The sequence below is a fragment of the Thalassophryne amazonica genome, chromosome 10 (assembly GCF_902500255.1).
Source record: "Thalassophryne amazonica chromosome 10, fThaAma1.1, whole genome shotgun sequence".
Lineage (NCBI taxonomy): Eukaryota > Metazoa > Chordata > Actinopteri > Batrachoidiformes > Batrachoididae > Thalassophryne > Thalassophryne amazonica.
Genome location: NC_047112.1, coordinates 69770773 through 69787933, shown reverse-complemented (window position 1 = coordinate 69787933; position 17161 = coordinate 69770773). Strand labels below are relative to the sequence as shown.

At 42.6% G+C, this 17161-nt stretch overlaps 1 protein-coding gene across 2 annotated transcripts in view; it reads right to left on the bottom strand.

Annotated features, from left to right (window-relative positions):
- ssbp4 (single stranded DNA binding protein 4) overlaps positions 1–17161 on the bottom strand; it is a 388170-nt gene that overhangs the window by 51080 nt on the left and 319929 nt on the right. The window lies entirely within an intron of this gene.

Here is a 17161-nt window from a genome sequence, read left to right as displayed (position 1 = left end):
CTGGGGTCCTCAACACACCTTCACCTGGATCCGCACAGAGATACACAGTGCAGCAAATAACTGAAATAACCTTCAATGGTGATGCAAGCACTCCTTAGACATTACTCTTTTGAAAAAAAAAAACAACCTGGCCACTTGAATTTTCAAAAGGCTGCCAGGTAGGGGGTCAATGAAGAATGACACAGGGGTTAAAATTTAAAATGCTCCATCATGTTGAAGACTATATCACATTATTTATCTGATCATAAACATTCCAATAAGGTGTAGATTTGGACTATTTGTGACTGAATGTTATGGAGTTATGGGGAAAAAAACATTACAACAAAGGCAATTTCAGTTTGTACAGTAGTCAAAAGTTAAAGTTACTCCAATTTTGGTAAAAAGTGTTGCAAATTATTGGTTGAACTAATAATGTTTGGTCTCCAAAGTAATAGTCAAACAATGCTGACGTCCACTGGATTCTATGACATATGATATATGTTACCCTGTAGCGTGATAACAAAGCATGACAGTGAGAAAGTGAGAATTCGTATGTTCATTACATTTTCACTTGTACTAAACAGTCACAGCAAAGAAACCAAATTTGAAGTCCTAGGTGATTTAAAAACAAAATATTAAGCAATGCTAAAATACCCTCAGCTGTATGAGCATGTAATCAATGAAAGAGTGCATAGAAAGAATGTGACCTTTTGACCCCTTAGAATAGGTCAACATTGGCCATCTTTGAGCCTGTCCAAGGTCTGTGTCCCAAGAATGATTCCTGTGAATTTGAAGACCCTGGCAGTAACAGAACTGGACTTATGCTGAGCATAGCCAGACAGACAGAATCAAAGGCTTCGCAATACCTGATGAACATATTTTGGCCTCAGGTAAAAACATGAGAGCGTGTAGTAATACATAGTCATTTTCAATGGTAGAAAATATTTACACATTTGGAAATAAAAATATTCACAAATGTGTAGATTGATATTTAAATAAACAGAATGACAGCTGCAAGTTTGCAGTCTAAAAGTTACTTGTATTATTTATTTTTTTTAACTTGAGTTAGTTTCTCAGTACAGCTACATCTCAATGATTACAACTCTTTAAATGGCTTCCTGTAGCTTCAAATCTGCAGGCCTACATCTGCAACAACTGCACCAGTGAAACTGTACCAAAATGATTGCCTTATCCACCTTATTCCAAGCCCCCATGAGGCTTTGCGTGAATTATGGGCGAGACTTCCGGTGAACCGGAATCGGTGTTTGTTTACATGTTAACTTTCACAAGAATTCACTTTCTATGGGGCTTAGAAACGTAAACAGCAGCTGGTCGCAGCTCAAATGAGACATACAATCCCACTGTCCCAACTACGAGAGGTGGGAGAACGAGATGAAGTGGCCTAAGATAACATACTGTAGCAATTTTTCACTCATCATTCTTAGCTCTTGCTGCGGACGGGAGGCAGTGAACAATCTGAAAAGCTCTGAGAGGCGCATCAGGACCTGAACAGGAACAAGGTCACTCCAGTTCTGTTAAAAGAGGTCTTGGACACAACTTATTTACCTTCAGGGAGATGTAGAGGCCAGCAGAAGCCTTAAAATCCCACATTACAGACCCTGGGTTTGAGTTTCAGCATCAGATGATATAAACAGGATGTGTTCATGCAGGTCAGGGCAGATCTCCAGGTGGATAACTTTAGTTAATTATAATGTATGAACTAATGTGACAGAATACATGTGAGCCTTCATTAAAATAAACTCTAAGCCATATTTTTACATCCCTCCAGGTCTTGTTGACACTGACGTGCCTCCAGATGGTCATCTGAACACCTGCTTCCAACATTAGTGGATGAATTTGTTACATAGAAGGTTCTTCCCCAAATATCTAAATCTCTCAAAAATACAGCCATCACTTAACAAGTGTAATGTGTGTGACAGACAACAAAAGAGCACTGAGTGAAGGAAAATAAAGAAGGATGGAAATGAGATACTTTCTGTTGTTTATTTTTTATTGTTACAAGGAAACCCGTGTTTACAATACATTTTCAATATATGTTCCAAATCTTAAAAAAAAAAAAAAACATCATTGTCTGTGTTTTGTACATGTCACATTTTCCACCATAAGCGTCAGAAATAAACATGATTATTCTAGAGGGGGAAACAGTCACTAAATACTTAACTGTGTTGTTTGCATAATAGTGTCTGTATGACTCACTTCTTGAATCCAGGTTTTTTGCTTTTTGAAAAGTGTCTCTGTGCAGTCAATTACACAGGTTGTGTTAGCAACATGCTCTTTAAAAGCGTTTGGCAATATTGCTCTGATTGTTTCACGAGGTAATCACATAGTGAGATCCTTCATGTGTTCACACATAATGTCCCACTGTGCTGCTGACCTGAACTTGATATTTTAATCAGTGTTCCAAATCAGCCATGACAAAGTTCTGTCTCAGTTTCATCAAAGTCATTAGAATTTGGGCCACAACCCAGCATTGATGGTGAAGTGTTTGAAATCCTGTGAGTGTAATCCCTGCATACAGACAGACGGGAGTCTGCATCACTCTCTAAGATGCAGTCAGCTACAGGGTGTGGTGGCCCTGGTGGATGCATTTCACACGTCATGGTGGGTCCTTTTGAACGGGTGTGATCCTCCATTTCTGGGTCCAACATGACAACTTCGTTACTGCAAACAAGCTCTTCGCCCTGATCCATCTCATCTGGTTCATCTGAGGGCAGCGATAAAGGACATTATGATCAAGAAGTGATGCATTAGAGTTTTCATGAACCAGTTGAAGTGGGATGCAGGGGATTCCCAGCCCAGTCAGCGTGGAAACTGTTGACAGCGGTTGGACTAAGAGGAGCAGAGAGGGGTAAGGCAGTGAGACGACTCGAAGAGGCAGCAGAGAGAGCCTCCTGTTGGATTTGGAACAGGAGGAAAGAGTTGAGCTGGCAGCCAGGAGGAAGTGAGCAGTGGCTGGCCACCACTGCTGACCCGCCAACAGGAGAGTGTTATGGTTAAGGGTCAAAACACTCAATGATTGTTGGTAACCATTCGATGACACAACCTCCTGGATGAAAGCTCCAGTCATTGTAAGATGACTGAAAGAGTTGCATCTTTGCATGTATGTCATCGCTGACAACACTAATTACACCATTAACCTTCCATCAACTCTCCAACTTCCCACCGGTAACAGCATCACCTCTGTGCTCCAGAAACCAAGAGAAAACCTGGTAAATACACTCAACAAAAATATAAACGCAACACTTTTGGTTTTGCTCCCATTTTGAGATGAACTCAAAGATCTAAAACAATATCACCATTTCCCTCAAATATTGTTCACAAACCAGTCTAAATCTGTGATAGTGAGCACTTCTCCTTTGCTGAGATAATCCATCCCACCTCACAGGTGTGCCATATCAAGATGCTGATTAGACACCATGATTAGTGCACAGGTGTGCCTTAGACTGTCCACAGTAAAAGGCCACTCTGAAAGGTGCAGTTTGTTTTATTGGGGGGGGGGGGGGATGCCAGTCAGTATCTGGTGTGACCAGCATTTGCCTCATGCAGTGCACACATCTCCTTCGCATAGAGTTGATCAGGTTGTCAATTGTGGCCTGTGGAATGTTGGTCCACTCCTCTTCAATGGCTGTGCGAAGTTGCTGGATATTGGCAGGAACTGGTACACGCTGTTGTATACGCCGGTCCAGAGCATCCAAACATGCTCAATGGGTGACATGTCTGGTGAGTATGCCGGCCATGCAAGAACTGGGACATTTTCAGCTTCCAAGAATTGTGTACAGATCCTTGCAACATGGGGCCGTGCATTATCCTGCTGCAACATGAGGTGATGTTCTTGAATGTATGGCACAACATTGGGCCTCAGGATCTCGCCACGATATCTCTGTGCATTCAAAATGCCATCAATAAAATGCACCTGTGTTCTTCGCCCATAACAGACGCCTGCCTATACCATAACCCCACCGCCACCATGGGCCACTCGATCCACAACACTGACATCAGAAAACCGCTCACCCACACGACGCCACACACGCTGTCTGCCATCTGCCCTGGACAGTGTGAACCGGGATTCATCCGTGAAGAGAACACCTCTCCAACGTGCCAAACGCCAGCGAATGTGAGCATTTGCCCACTCAAGTCGGTTACGACGACGAACTGGAGTCAGGTCGAGACCCCGATGAGGACGACGAGCATGCAGATGAGCTTCCCTGAGACGGTTTCTGACAGTTTGTGCAGAAATTCTTTGGTTATGCAAACTGATTGTTTCAGCAGCTGTCCGAGTGGCTGGTCTCAGACGATCTTGGAGGTGAACATGCTGGATGTGGAGGTCCTGGGCTGGTGTGGTTACACGTGGTCTGCGGTTGTGAGGCTGGTTGGATGTACTGCCAAATTCTCTGAAAAGCCTTTGGAGATGGCTTATGTGAACAATATTTGAGGGAAATGGTGATATTGTGTATGTAAGTAAGGTTTATTTATACAGCACCTTTCAAGACAGAAATCACAAAGTGCTTCACATAAGAACAGAGAAATTAAAACAGCAGAAACATAAAACCATAAAAACTAGGTAAAAGCCAGCCTATACAAAAGGGTCTTTAGCTTCACTTTAAATGTTTCAACAGAGTCCACGGAGCGTAGGTCCAAAGGCAATGCATTCCACATTTTAGGTGCCACCTGTTGTGTGGGCCGCTGAAGAGGAGGTACTGCTGGCCCACCACCACCAGATGGCACCCTGCTTGGAGTGCGGGCTCCAAGCACCAGAGGGCGTGGAGCCGCTGGAGGTGACAGCTGTCATCTATCAACACCAGCTGTCACCCATCACCACCACTACAAAGACCGGACTGCAACTCCACCTCCTCGCCGAGAAATCTTCTACCATACAGGTAATTCTCTGCTAAACCTTAAATTCGAGTATTAGTCTGATCTCTTTTTGCAGCCGTTTTCCTGGGACGGATACCCTGTCTGCGGAGTTGGCGTTTGGTGTGGACTGCGACGGCTTCGCCTCACACCCCACCCAGATAAGTGGTTATCTCAGGAGCTGCACGAGTGTGTGATTGGAGGTGGAGGTTCTCCCTCCTTACTGAACAAAGACTGTGGGATTACTGAGTGTGCGAACTCACACTCATCCAGAACTGTTTCTGTTTTCTGCCAGCAGTGCCGGGTCTGACTGCTGAAGACAGTGGCCAGCTGGGGCGCAGAGCTTGGCGGCTCCGGTGTTCTTCAGGTCCGTTGGTGGTGGTAAGGCTTGTGTGGGTTCCGGCTTTTCTCTCACCGGACGTCTCCTATCTTCGAGCCTGCCACACGTCACCTTTTTGTCGGATTGATATAACGCATATTTGTATCTGTATTACGTTGTGCACCTTCACAACATTAAATTGTTACTTTTTGGCAATTCCATTGTCCCTTCATTAACGCCCCCTGTTGTGGGTCCGTGTCACGACACTTCCCCAACATCACCACCTCGAAAGCACAGTCTCCCCTGGTCTTCAGTCTTGTCCTAGGCACAACCAATAGGCCCAATGTGGAAAAAGTTTTAGATCTTTGAGTTCATCTCATACAAAATGGGAGCAAAACCAAAAGTGTTGCGTTTATATTTTTGTTGAGTGTAATAACAGCTACAATATTAAATTAAAATAAAATACTGTATTGTTGAACATTTTATGTCTGTACTGAAATTATACTAAAAACAGAAAATGAAAGATCTGCACAACCACAGCGCTCCGATACACAAAAAGGCTTTATTTAACAAAACGGAATGTTTCGGGCAACCTGCCCTTCATCAGACATACCAAAAATAGAAACCAAAAGATCCACACAACCTAACGTTTTGGGCAACCTGCCCTTCGTCAGATGTTGTTGCATTACTTGTACTGAAATTATGGCGTTTTTAGGTTCATACTGACCAGCAGTCCAAACACATTTTACATTTTAACTCTTCAGAAAAGGGCCATACGTGTTGTTGCTAATGATTAATACTACAGTGATTTGTCCTCCAGACACATGAAATCATACCTGCTAATTTGATGATGCTGCTGTCAATCCTCATTAGCTTCTCTGGTAGTCTGTCACATCCCAACCACAAACTAAGATGTTCCTCTGTGGGCTTTTTGTCAACAAAGTGAAAAGAGCACACGTATAATGTTTTAGGTGGTCTTTCAGGTTGAGTTTTTTCAGCCACATCCTTCTGGGTTCCTCATCACTCGGTTGGTGGTGGAAACTCTCAGTCTGGCTGCACGTTAAAACATCGCTGTTGTAGCCACAGATTTAACTCTGTCTGTCTATTAGTATAAAAGTGAACAGTGCACCATGTTGCCAAGCTGTGCAAGGACATTTTTAAATGCTATGGAAGCTGAAGATCGTCTAGAAAAGAAAACAATAAGCCTTCAAATAAACCGGCTGGAGAAATGAAAACCGCTAGAAAACAATGGTTCACTGCTACTTCCGGTGTCTAACAGGAAGTCGCACCCATAATCGCTTCTACAGCAGTGCCCCTAGGAATAAGGTGGATAGAGTAGCTTGCATGGAATAAAGACTGACAGCTAAACTTCGACCGTCGCCGGTATCCGCTGCACTCCGCACTTTGTGCCAGTTCAACCAAACAAGCATGAAAGGCATAGTTTTAAAATGTGAAGCAATAGGGATCAAATTACAGATGGCTGCTAAAAGTGCAAATGCCCTTAGCATCCAAAATCTAATGGCATGATAACTTCCCTTGAAGGAAATAGTGACGCGGAGCTGTTTTAGATGATTTCTTAAGAGAAGTAACCACACAACAAGCCATATTATTACAGATATTTGTAATAACATGTTCAAAATGACAGAGACAGTCCCCCACAACAGCTAGCAGCAGAAGCTAGCAGCCGCTGAGAGAGCAAAGTCTGAGTCTGAACTCTCGGCACAGTGAGCTGTCACTCATAACTTTATGACTTAAAATGGTTTAAGAAGTTAGAAATAAATAAATAATAAAAAATTTCACCCCAGTATAGTTGTCATGGAAAAGGAAACTAGCTAGAGACCAAAACCGCTTTTTGTACCAAGTTGTAAACACCTTCTTTTTTTTTCTCCTCTCTCTCTCTTCTGAAATGGGCATTCTAACATGGGCTGCTATGGGAACCTGCTTGCTTTTGCAGCCAGGCTCAAGCCGTCAGTCACGGAACTGCAACTTTTTCTAGTTCTGAGTGTGTCTCATTTGGAACACCAAAGGTTGCCGTTTAGTAAAATGCTTACCGCTAAGTAAACACTTGAACTACATACTGTACAATAAGATGTACGGGTTCACTGCAACGAGGGAAACCTACAAACTGTAACACTTACTGCACCAAGCCTGCAGGAACCCGTTTTGAAAAATATTGAATCAAATACTCCAAAGTAAAGTGAAAGAGTTGCTATTACTGCAAACCTAAAGAGAAACCTCTCAACATTTTTCTTTTTTCTGCTTTAGCTGCTTTCAGCGTGGTGGTTTGTTTAACGGGCCTGGAAGGTTAAATCCCAGCAGTCCTCATCAAACACAACACATAAACCCATGAAGCTTCCTTTCAGAGTACATGTATGATACTACAAGCCGGCACAAGAAGACAGAGAGACAAGTAAATGAGGGGATGACAGACAAAATCCAGCATCAAGGAAACAAAGCAACACAGAAACTGTGTTCTTTCCTCAGTTTACAGAGATTAACAGAGCTGTAACATGTATCTGTCAGGTCATAAACTGCCGTGGGATGATAATCTGACTTTTTATAAGCGTGTTTCACACTTGGACCTTTTCAGCCCTTAAAATGAACTCAGATCAATGACTAAGCATTTTTTGTGTATATGTGAACACTGCAGCCGCACTCAGACACCTTTAAACTGAACTCTACCGAGACCACCTCCCATGGTGGTCAAGAACATTTCAACATGCAATGTGTAGAGAAGCTTGTACGTAAATCCAGATGTATTTCAAAAACTTCCAGTGATGGAGCTGAACACGAAAACCTGAAGTCCAGAAGGAAGAAGAGAACATCTCTGCTCACAAATGTGATGAAAGTGTCTCCAAAAACTGCACCAATAGGTCGAAGCTGCGGAGGAGACCTTCATCTGGTTAATTGTCCTGAGGGTCCAGCTCACTTGTTGTCCCTGAAAACCAACACCCGCTGCTATTCTTCTAAATAAAACAAAGGCTCTTTAAGCACCAACTATTTTATTATTTTAAAAAGTTGTTTCCTTTCATATTTTAACATTAAATGAATGAATCATTAAACATGTCCATGAAATCATAGTTCAACTTCCACAATAGAGGCTGCATTCCACAGCCCCTATTGTGCATAATTTCAAAGCATTGACAATTCATACTTTAGCAATTACTCTGTCCTGATTACAACATTAAAATCAATCACACAGTCAGTGAGGATGTAACTGAATGCTGAAATAACTAAATTAAATTATTTCATCATGTGGTTTATGTCACGTGACTACGTGCTGATAAACAGCCATCAAAAGTAAATGAAATGTGACTGTAGGAAATATACACAATCTTTAAACAGACACACTGCAGTCACTGTTACATTGTCTCCTGTTGTCTCCTGTTAGATTTATTTAGTGTCTTCTTTCCTGAGGAAGAGTTGCACTCATTCATAGTCAGATGACAAGAGCTACACAGCCAGACGACAAACTGTTTCACATTATATCACTCAGATTTTGCATCAGTTTTGCAAGTGCTGCCCATGGACCTTGCTCTTCAGTAACACGTATGTACATGTAATGAAACTTTACACTATGCAACTCACACCTCAACCAGAAGCAGGAATTGGAAGCAAAAGTTGTTCGTGACTCACAAGGAAGTGGCCATCTCTGATGTGAAAGAATGTTAAGTGCCAGCTACTGCAGGTCCTTGAATGACCACTTGAGGGCGACTTCAAAACAGAGTCACTGAGTGTTGTTGCCAGATAGTCCACAGTTTTCCTGCTGATGGTCTATGCTGCACTGACCTGCAGGCTACATTGTTTTCAAAGACAGTATGATGTTAAATTCCTTCACTCCTGCCCAAGTGCTTTTTTCCCATAACTGGCAACGACAAACTGGACCTGAATTGCTTGCTTCATGGCTAACACTGTTTGTTCACAGTAAGAAGGTCCTGGGATCGCTTTCCACCTGGGCCTGAGGGTGTGATTGTGTCTGCATATCGACAGACTGGCGTCCTGTCCAGGGTGTAGCCCGCCTCACGCCCTGTGACTGCTGCAAGCGGCTCCAGCCCACGTAGCTCGGCACTGGAGTGAGCAGGTAGAGCAGAAAATTAATGCTGTTTTCTGTTTATTTATTAATCAGGTAAATGTGAATAATTTGTAAGCGATTCCTCTAGAGTTTAAACTACAGCATCATAAAAAGTTGAGTTTTTAAGCAACTAGCAACACAGCTTCCTGTTTTACTTATTCCTTCAAAGTTATGCTGTATACTTTTACCCTGTACCTTCTTAATTTATTCCTCCTAGCTTTCTGGTTTACTTCCTGTTTTAATAGTCATTTTGTCCAAAAAAAACGCAAACGTGAGCATCATATCATGTCTGCCTGCAGTAAAAGAACACTTGATTCAAGTTTTTGTTTTCTTCCTCTTTTTTAAACTGCAAGACTTTCTGTATAACTCAAAGCGCTAAGCTAATCCTGTAGCTGCCGTGTTTCACTGTGCCCCCTCTCTGACCCTTGGCTGCGTCCCCCCTCTCCCCAATTCCCCCAGGAGGCGGGGTGTGGCGGTGATTCCACTGTTCAGCACCTTTCACATGTCCTTGTCTGCTGCGCTGGGTTGCTGTCTGTGGCCCTCTGGTTCTTGGGGCAACACCACTGTGTGTCCTTCTAAGGGCTTGAGTGATTTGCTTGCTGTTGGAGCTTTTGGTTGTGCACCAGGTGGGCCTCCTGCTGGTCCCCCCGGTTCCTCTGCCAGCTCCACACAACTATAGCACTTTCAGCAGCTGTCGGTAGCTTCATCCTTTAGGTTTGCTTAATGCATAACTGAGAAAATAGGTGACTCATAAATTTTATGCCCACACCAAAGCAAATCCTGATGGGAACCACAGTGCAGTCCCAAAAATATGATTTAATAAACACCTGAACCGAGGTTAGCCAGTTAGCTTAGCTGCTTCAGAGCCAAAGATAGGAGTGTGTTCAGGCTTGTTTCATCACACAAAGGAGCCACCCACGCTCCACCTCGTCAATTCATTAATGGGTTTGTGGTGACGTAGCCAACAAGGCGACAACCAGATGTGGGCGTCATGTTGTCTGCTCCCCTAACCCTAACTCTGCGTGACATCACGCAGACTTTGTCCAGTTTATATACAATCTACGTGCAGTCCCACTCCACCCCAGCAGGGGAAGCTGTGGCATTTTGCAAATGTACACAAGAATGAAAAAAGTCCACACACTAAGGGAGCTCCCACTGTCACCAAACCTATGATTGGGTTTGCTAATTTTTGAAAATTAAGACAAACTGCCACTATGAATAAACACTACTCAGTACTACCACATTACATAATTCCAACACCAAAGTTTTGCTCACAATCCATGCCTGTTCATATTCACCGAAAACACCTTGCTTTTGTCTTTCGTGTTCCCTTCAGAATGAGGCTGCACAGAGACAGTAAATATCTGCTTTGTCCCGCTGTCTCTTTCCTTACCTACTTTACCACTGTGCCACCCTCCTCGTGTGAGTACCCTGTTGGCATGGCTGGGATGGTGGCACTCTGAAACAAGTGTGTTCCCACAGGCACCAAAACACCCCCACTCAGCTACCAGGTATGTAATGTAAAAGCACATTTTGGCAAGACAGATGCACTTGTACATACACATTCAAAGCACGCTGATCATAATCACAAGCATTTTTTCATAGATTCACAAGCTTTTTGGAATATGCCGTACAGCTCAAAGGACAAACGTGCAGACCTCAGCGGAAGCACAGCTTTCAAACACAGGTCCTTCATATCCTTTGGAGCCACAGATGATTATTTAGCTTTCTGCATTGATTCTGGGGGCGCACCTATAATGCCCACTGTGTCAGAGTAACATCAATACTGACATGAGTTTGTGAATTGTATAACTTGTGGCACATGAGTGGACAACTAATCAGTGCTTCCAAACTGGACTCAATTTCCCATCCTACTGGGCCTGAACCCTCTGGGGTCCAGGGTATAATTGGGTGTTTTTGATTACTTTCAGTTTTACCCTCATAATTTTCCTTAAAAAACTGTTTACTTTGTCTTGTTTGGTGTCATTTGTTTCAGCACAACCTCACCTGTGTGACTTTACAGTTTTTCTTTCATTCTGACATACTGCATTAACACAGTGAACCTAAACTCACATAAAAACATAAAATATGAATAGGCAAAAACTGTTTTTTTTTTTTACAGTGAAAACCACAAATATATGCAAATGTAAATATAAATTGTGAATTTCAAAAACTTATGTACCAATTTGTATATAAACAAAGTTATACACAACTATTTACATTAATATTACTCAAATCGTAATTTCAGAAAACTCAGCAAAATTGCACAAGGATTAAATCCACAATATAAAACATCACATTCTCATCTAATTAGGAATATTTAACAGCTCAACTATTAATGAGCTCATCACACACACACACACACACACACACACACACACACACACACACACACACACACACACACACACACACACACACACACACACACACACACACACACACACACACACACACACACACACACAGATTCCAATGTCACTGCTGAAACATAAATGCACATTTATTTGTTGACAGGGATATGTACTTAAGCCAGAAAGTGTAAAAATGAATGACATGGCAAATCTTGTGAAACAGCTAATATGTGCTGTGACTATACTAAGCAGCCCTTAAATATACTGAAAGGAGTGCACGCTCTGAGTGCGCTGTGGCAGAATGTCTTGTGGGAAGATACTGTGCTGGTCAGTGTCCAATGTGTCATCAGATTTTCATTCTGCACCCAAAAAAAGGTTTCAAGCAGAGTTCACCTGCCTGCAGCTACACACAGATGTGGACATCATGAGGTGTGTGTGTGTGTGGTCTACAAGTAGGCAGGGACTCTATACGCATCTGGCAAAATATCCTATGCAGCCCTGCTTATCTGAGATAGTAAGATAGTAAGAAGAGTTCTCCTGCCTGAAGTTAAATGATTTTTGTGGAACTAAGCTGAAATTTCCCAACAGCAATAAGACCTGTTTCATAATTTTGCACATACATAACGTTTATCAGGATCTTTCATGTCAGCTGGGAAAAGGAGTGTATGGAGTTTATGATGTGCATTTATTGCATCCATGAATGGAACAAAACTGTTTTCTCCAACCATTATGTTGGCTTGTAACATTGTGATAGTCTGAAAACACCAGAGTTTTCCTTTCCTCTCTCTTTAATATCAAACTGCGGCCTACACCAAAAACAATGGAGACACCATTACAATAGAAACAACTATGAAAACACAGTGAGTGAATAAAAAAGGTGTCCACAAAGGACGGAAAACTATTTGTGGCAGTGCAGAAACAGCGCAAACAAAGCAAAGCAGTTGGTTGTGTCAGTACCTGCTTCACAGCCTCATTAACGGGCCAAATGTGACACTGACAGCAGTGATGCTCAGGTTGATCCAAAATAGTAGTAATGAGTCAAACAAAAATATTTTTAAATTTTAAGCATATTGGTCAAATATCACCAATAATCTAATATCAATATTTGAGAAATAACTGTCATCTAAAACACCACTGGTTGCATAAGTGTAATTGTGAAAATATGCAGAGCGTGTTTACCACAAACATCTGCATGAACACAGCGTGGGCATGAAGCTGAAGGTGGGACAATATCAAGTAAAAAGGTGCTCCTCAAAAAGAAGTCTGAGAAGTGTTTGGAGAGGTTGTTCCTGAAGACAGCAGTTTTGGTTCTGTGCTGTGCACTAAATGTGATTCCATATTGAGGCCCGGGCATCATTTTCTGTTTATTAGTATTCACAGTTCCAGTCAGGGTGAGGGTTAAATTAAACTTTCAAATGCACACCAAGTTATAGCTAAGTGTCCATTACTATTTTCCCCATACAACATAGACAAAAAAGCACCATCAGTGGGCAGGATCACATCCAGTCTGGCAACACCACTGTAAGTTAGTTTGAATGCTGAGCAGGCTGTCACAGGCAGCTTGTAGGCTCCCCAAAGAGAAGGTGCCACGTTCAAGACCACCTGTGGCCTGTTTTCCATGTGCATCTGGAGTATTGTGAGGGAAGGGATCTGGCATTTTAAAAAAAGCTTGTGTCAACACGTGGATACAAGTTGCCGCTGCTGTGGTCAACCTGAGCAAAAAGGGAGAACTGCAGATGCCAATCACTCTTTCACGCTATCATTTCCCAGCTGTTTTTCTTTGTTTTATATCACTGTACAATGAATATCTTTTTTTTTTTTTTAAATGTCACTTTATTATTTTGTTACATTTTCCAGAATATTACTTGAAAAAAATGGAAAGATTTATCACGACAGGCTACATTAAGTTGTTACAGCTCAACATCAAAATCTGTCCAACATTCTGCCAATGTTTGTATTGTTGTTCTGCTCTGGATGCGTTGGCACAGTGAAGACATTTGTAACGGTGCCACAGTGTGTGTTTGTGTGTATGTTCTGGATGGTTAACACCAGCTGTACTGGCTCGCTCCATCTCTCAGCAGGTTCATACGGGGGCTAATGCAGTGCTAGCTCCGTCTGACCTCAGAGGTTATTGTTGCTGCCAAGCCTTTCTGTATGTGCGTGTGTGTGTCTAACAGGACACCCCTGCAGGCTGTGTGACTGCACTGACCCAGCTGCAGCAGTCTGCCTCTCCCGTGCACACAAACACACACTCTGCTCTTCCCGTGCTCGTCTCTATAATGTGCCGTCATGATGCACGGCTCCCTGTGGCTGAGGCGTCCTACTACATGTGAATGGACCAGCATATGGCCTTCATGGGCAAACTGTTCCCTCTGCACACACAGGGAGAGGCAGAACACTGCAACTGTCACAGAGGTATAAGTAACTCAGTCTGCAAGCGTGCCACTGTGCACGTGGCGCTGTTTGTCTATTTGTGGAGGAGAGGGGAAGAAGGAGGGGGACACGGGAAGCGTTAAATGAAGCAATTAATAAAATCATTTTCTACCCGGCTAAGGAGATAACAGCTTGGCACAGCACCGCAAAACCATCAACACAAACCCCGTGCCTCCCCACCACTCATTTCAGCTTAAGGAAGCCCCACACCACTGCTCCGGGGGGGGGGGGGGGGGGGGGACTTGTGTTCACAGCTACTGACACTAGAGGGCAGTGTGTAACTGCCATGAAATTCTCTCTCACACACACACACACACACACACACACACACACACACACACACACACACACACACACACACACACACACACACAGCAGTCTGCATCACTGAACACAACAAACAAAGCCGGGGGGGAAAAGCAGCGTGCACACACGTGCACAAAGCTGGGCTCTGTCATTCCTGACTAACATTCCAGTGAACGCAGGGCCGCGGCAGCAGGAGGTGTCCTGCCAGCTCGCGGTATGGAGCGCGGCAGCCAAACCGCTCGGATTTGGAACATCACTCACATTCTGTCCCAGAGGACACAGAGCCGCTGACAGGCGTTTAAACGTGTTCAGATGCCACCAAACGATTTGTGTTACACTGTGTACAGCTGTGATCGCCTCCTCAGATAACAGCAATGTGCAGTGCTTACAGCTGAACTTCTCAAAAACACACAGAGATGTGTGTGTTTTCTGACACACTGTGTGACGCCGATGTCTGGAGTTGTGACGTCTGTCTCTAAACAGATACTGTAAAAGTTCGCAGGAGATTACAGGAACACAGCAGGCACATGATGAAACAGCAGCTTTGCTTAGCCTTTTAACACCCACCTATTTTCAGCTTGTGCACAAAAGTTAGACCTACCCAAGTGCCAAAGGTCATAAAAATAACATCTTACACCTCACAGGATTGCAGTATGCCTCATTTTGAAGTACAGTTCTTCTAGTTTCTTGTGATATCCACCTTAACACTTTAACTATTACACAAGTCAAACAATGACAGCTTAAATTTGACAAAGTTTTATGTTTTTTTTCTCTCGAAAATAAAAAACCTAAGTATTCATGTCATTGGTTGAATTTATATTATACTATGCATTTGAAATTCACAACACTTGTTCTTCCTGATGTTAACAACAAGTGTGACAAGTTTTCTGTCTTTGGGACAAAGTATCTTGATACTGTAGGTGTTTTTATATGAAATGTGCCAAATGTGCTAACTTTGGTACATGCATTTTACCACTCATTTCATCATAAAAAATGGTTTTTATCATTCAGATAGCTATAAAAATAAGCTAGACAATGTTTTTTTTTTCAGACTGGTTTTCAGTCAGATCGCTGTGCGCTCGCCGATAACAATAGTCTGTATTCATCCACTTTACGCACGCTATTTACATGTCTACAGAGTGAAGAACCCCCAAGACCCGCCTATCGATGGAAACCTCTGCTTATTGGCTATAGGTTGGTGTCAATCATTTTGACGTAGCCCGCAATATGTGGTGATGTCACATGAGAAAACAAGGAGAGAGCATGCGCATTGCCGTTCAGCGACAGGAGCGTTTGTTTTACTCAAAGTTGTGGAGAAGTCTACTCTTTTCACGTAGACTTAAGAGGATTGCAGTGGCTAGGAGTTAATATTCTAACGAACACGGACATACCAAGAACATGGTGGCCATGTATGGACAAGAGCCTCTTTTTCATTCCAGAAAGTACATAAAGACTTTTTTCGATTGTTTTAATGGAAGAAAAACATGATTTGAAGGATTATATCTGCACAGGGAGCATTTTATGGAAGAAAGGATTATACATCGTGATTCTACAGGATCTAACGAGTGTTTTGACACCAAATATGAGTGGAAAGGAGGCATTACAGAGATTCTACACCTCGTTAGATGTAAGTAAAATGTTTTTTTTCTATGCGGTAATCCTCACACAAACTTGTTTGTTGTATTTTGTGGGATGTTTGTGTCATATTTTGAGTGATATGATCGTTTTCTTGAGAAAGAGATGAAAAGAATGATGTATGGTGAGCAGGTACTGGGAAAGATTTAGACCAACTTATAACTCGTGAACTAAATAAAAACGCATATATCCCGCCGGCGGTATAGGGTAGGCTGCAAGAGGTTTTAATTCACTTTATCCACAGTGACTGTCTGACCTACAGGTAGGTTTATAAGTATTTTGACATATACAATATTATGCCTGGTTCACACGGCAAGATTTTAAAATTGTTGGTAGGTTTCCAGTACCTGAGAGACCACACACATGGAGATAAAAAAAATCATAGATCTAACCATTTTGGTGGTAGAGTGTGCGGTGTGCAGCCACATTGTAAAGACAACACGCCAACAGATTTCACACACCAACATTCCCAGGTCAGACAGGAAATCTCACAAAACCTCTCAAGATTAAACGTGACTTCAGAGTAAACAAACATGGTAGATGAGGAAGACCCAATGGAGACAGTTTGCAAACTATTTGTAACGGAGAAAAAAACAATACAAAAAGAAAAAGAAAAGGTGTTTAATGAAGTGGAGACAGCGCGACCACCGGACTTTCTGGTGTGCCATAACAGCCGTTTTGATTTTGGATTCTGCTCCGTACATCCATCCCCTCGCTTTCTGATTGGCTACACGTCACATTCAGCAGGCTGCGTGCTCGTTTGTGGTCGGGGGCACCACACACACACGCACGCGCGCGCGCTGGGATATCGGGTCAAGACAATCCAACATGTTGAATGTCCCCGATTTGTGGGCAGAGCGCTCCTGATGTCCTTCCGACCAGACTAGAGCGCTCCTAACACACCACACACGGCAGGAATATCTGATGAGATTATCTTTAGAGCATTACGATAATAATATGATTGAAATTCAGTTTGCATTTATTAAATTCCACACAGATTAAACGTAGCAGACACGGATTATTTGTTATAATTGTTTTAGCAAGTTTTCAGGGTATCATGCAGCAGTCTCTTATTAACGTGAAGAAAAGCATTAAAAAATGACATTTTTGTAGTATAATATTCATTTACAATTGTCATCATGTGGATTCTCTATATGTTGTTTGACTGCAGCGACTGTCTGGCACGCAAGG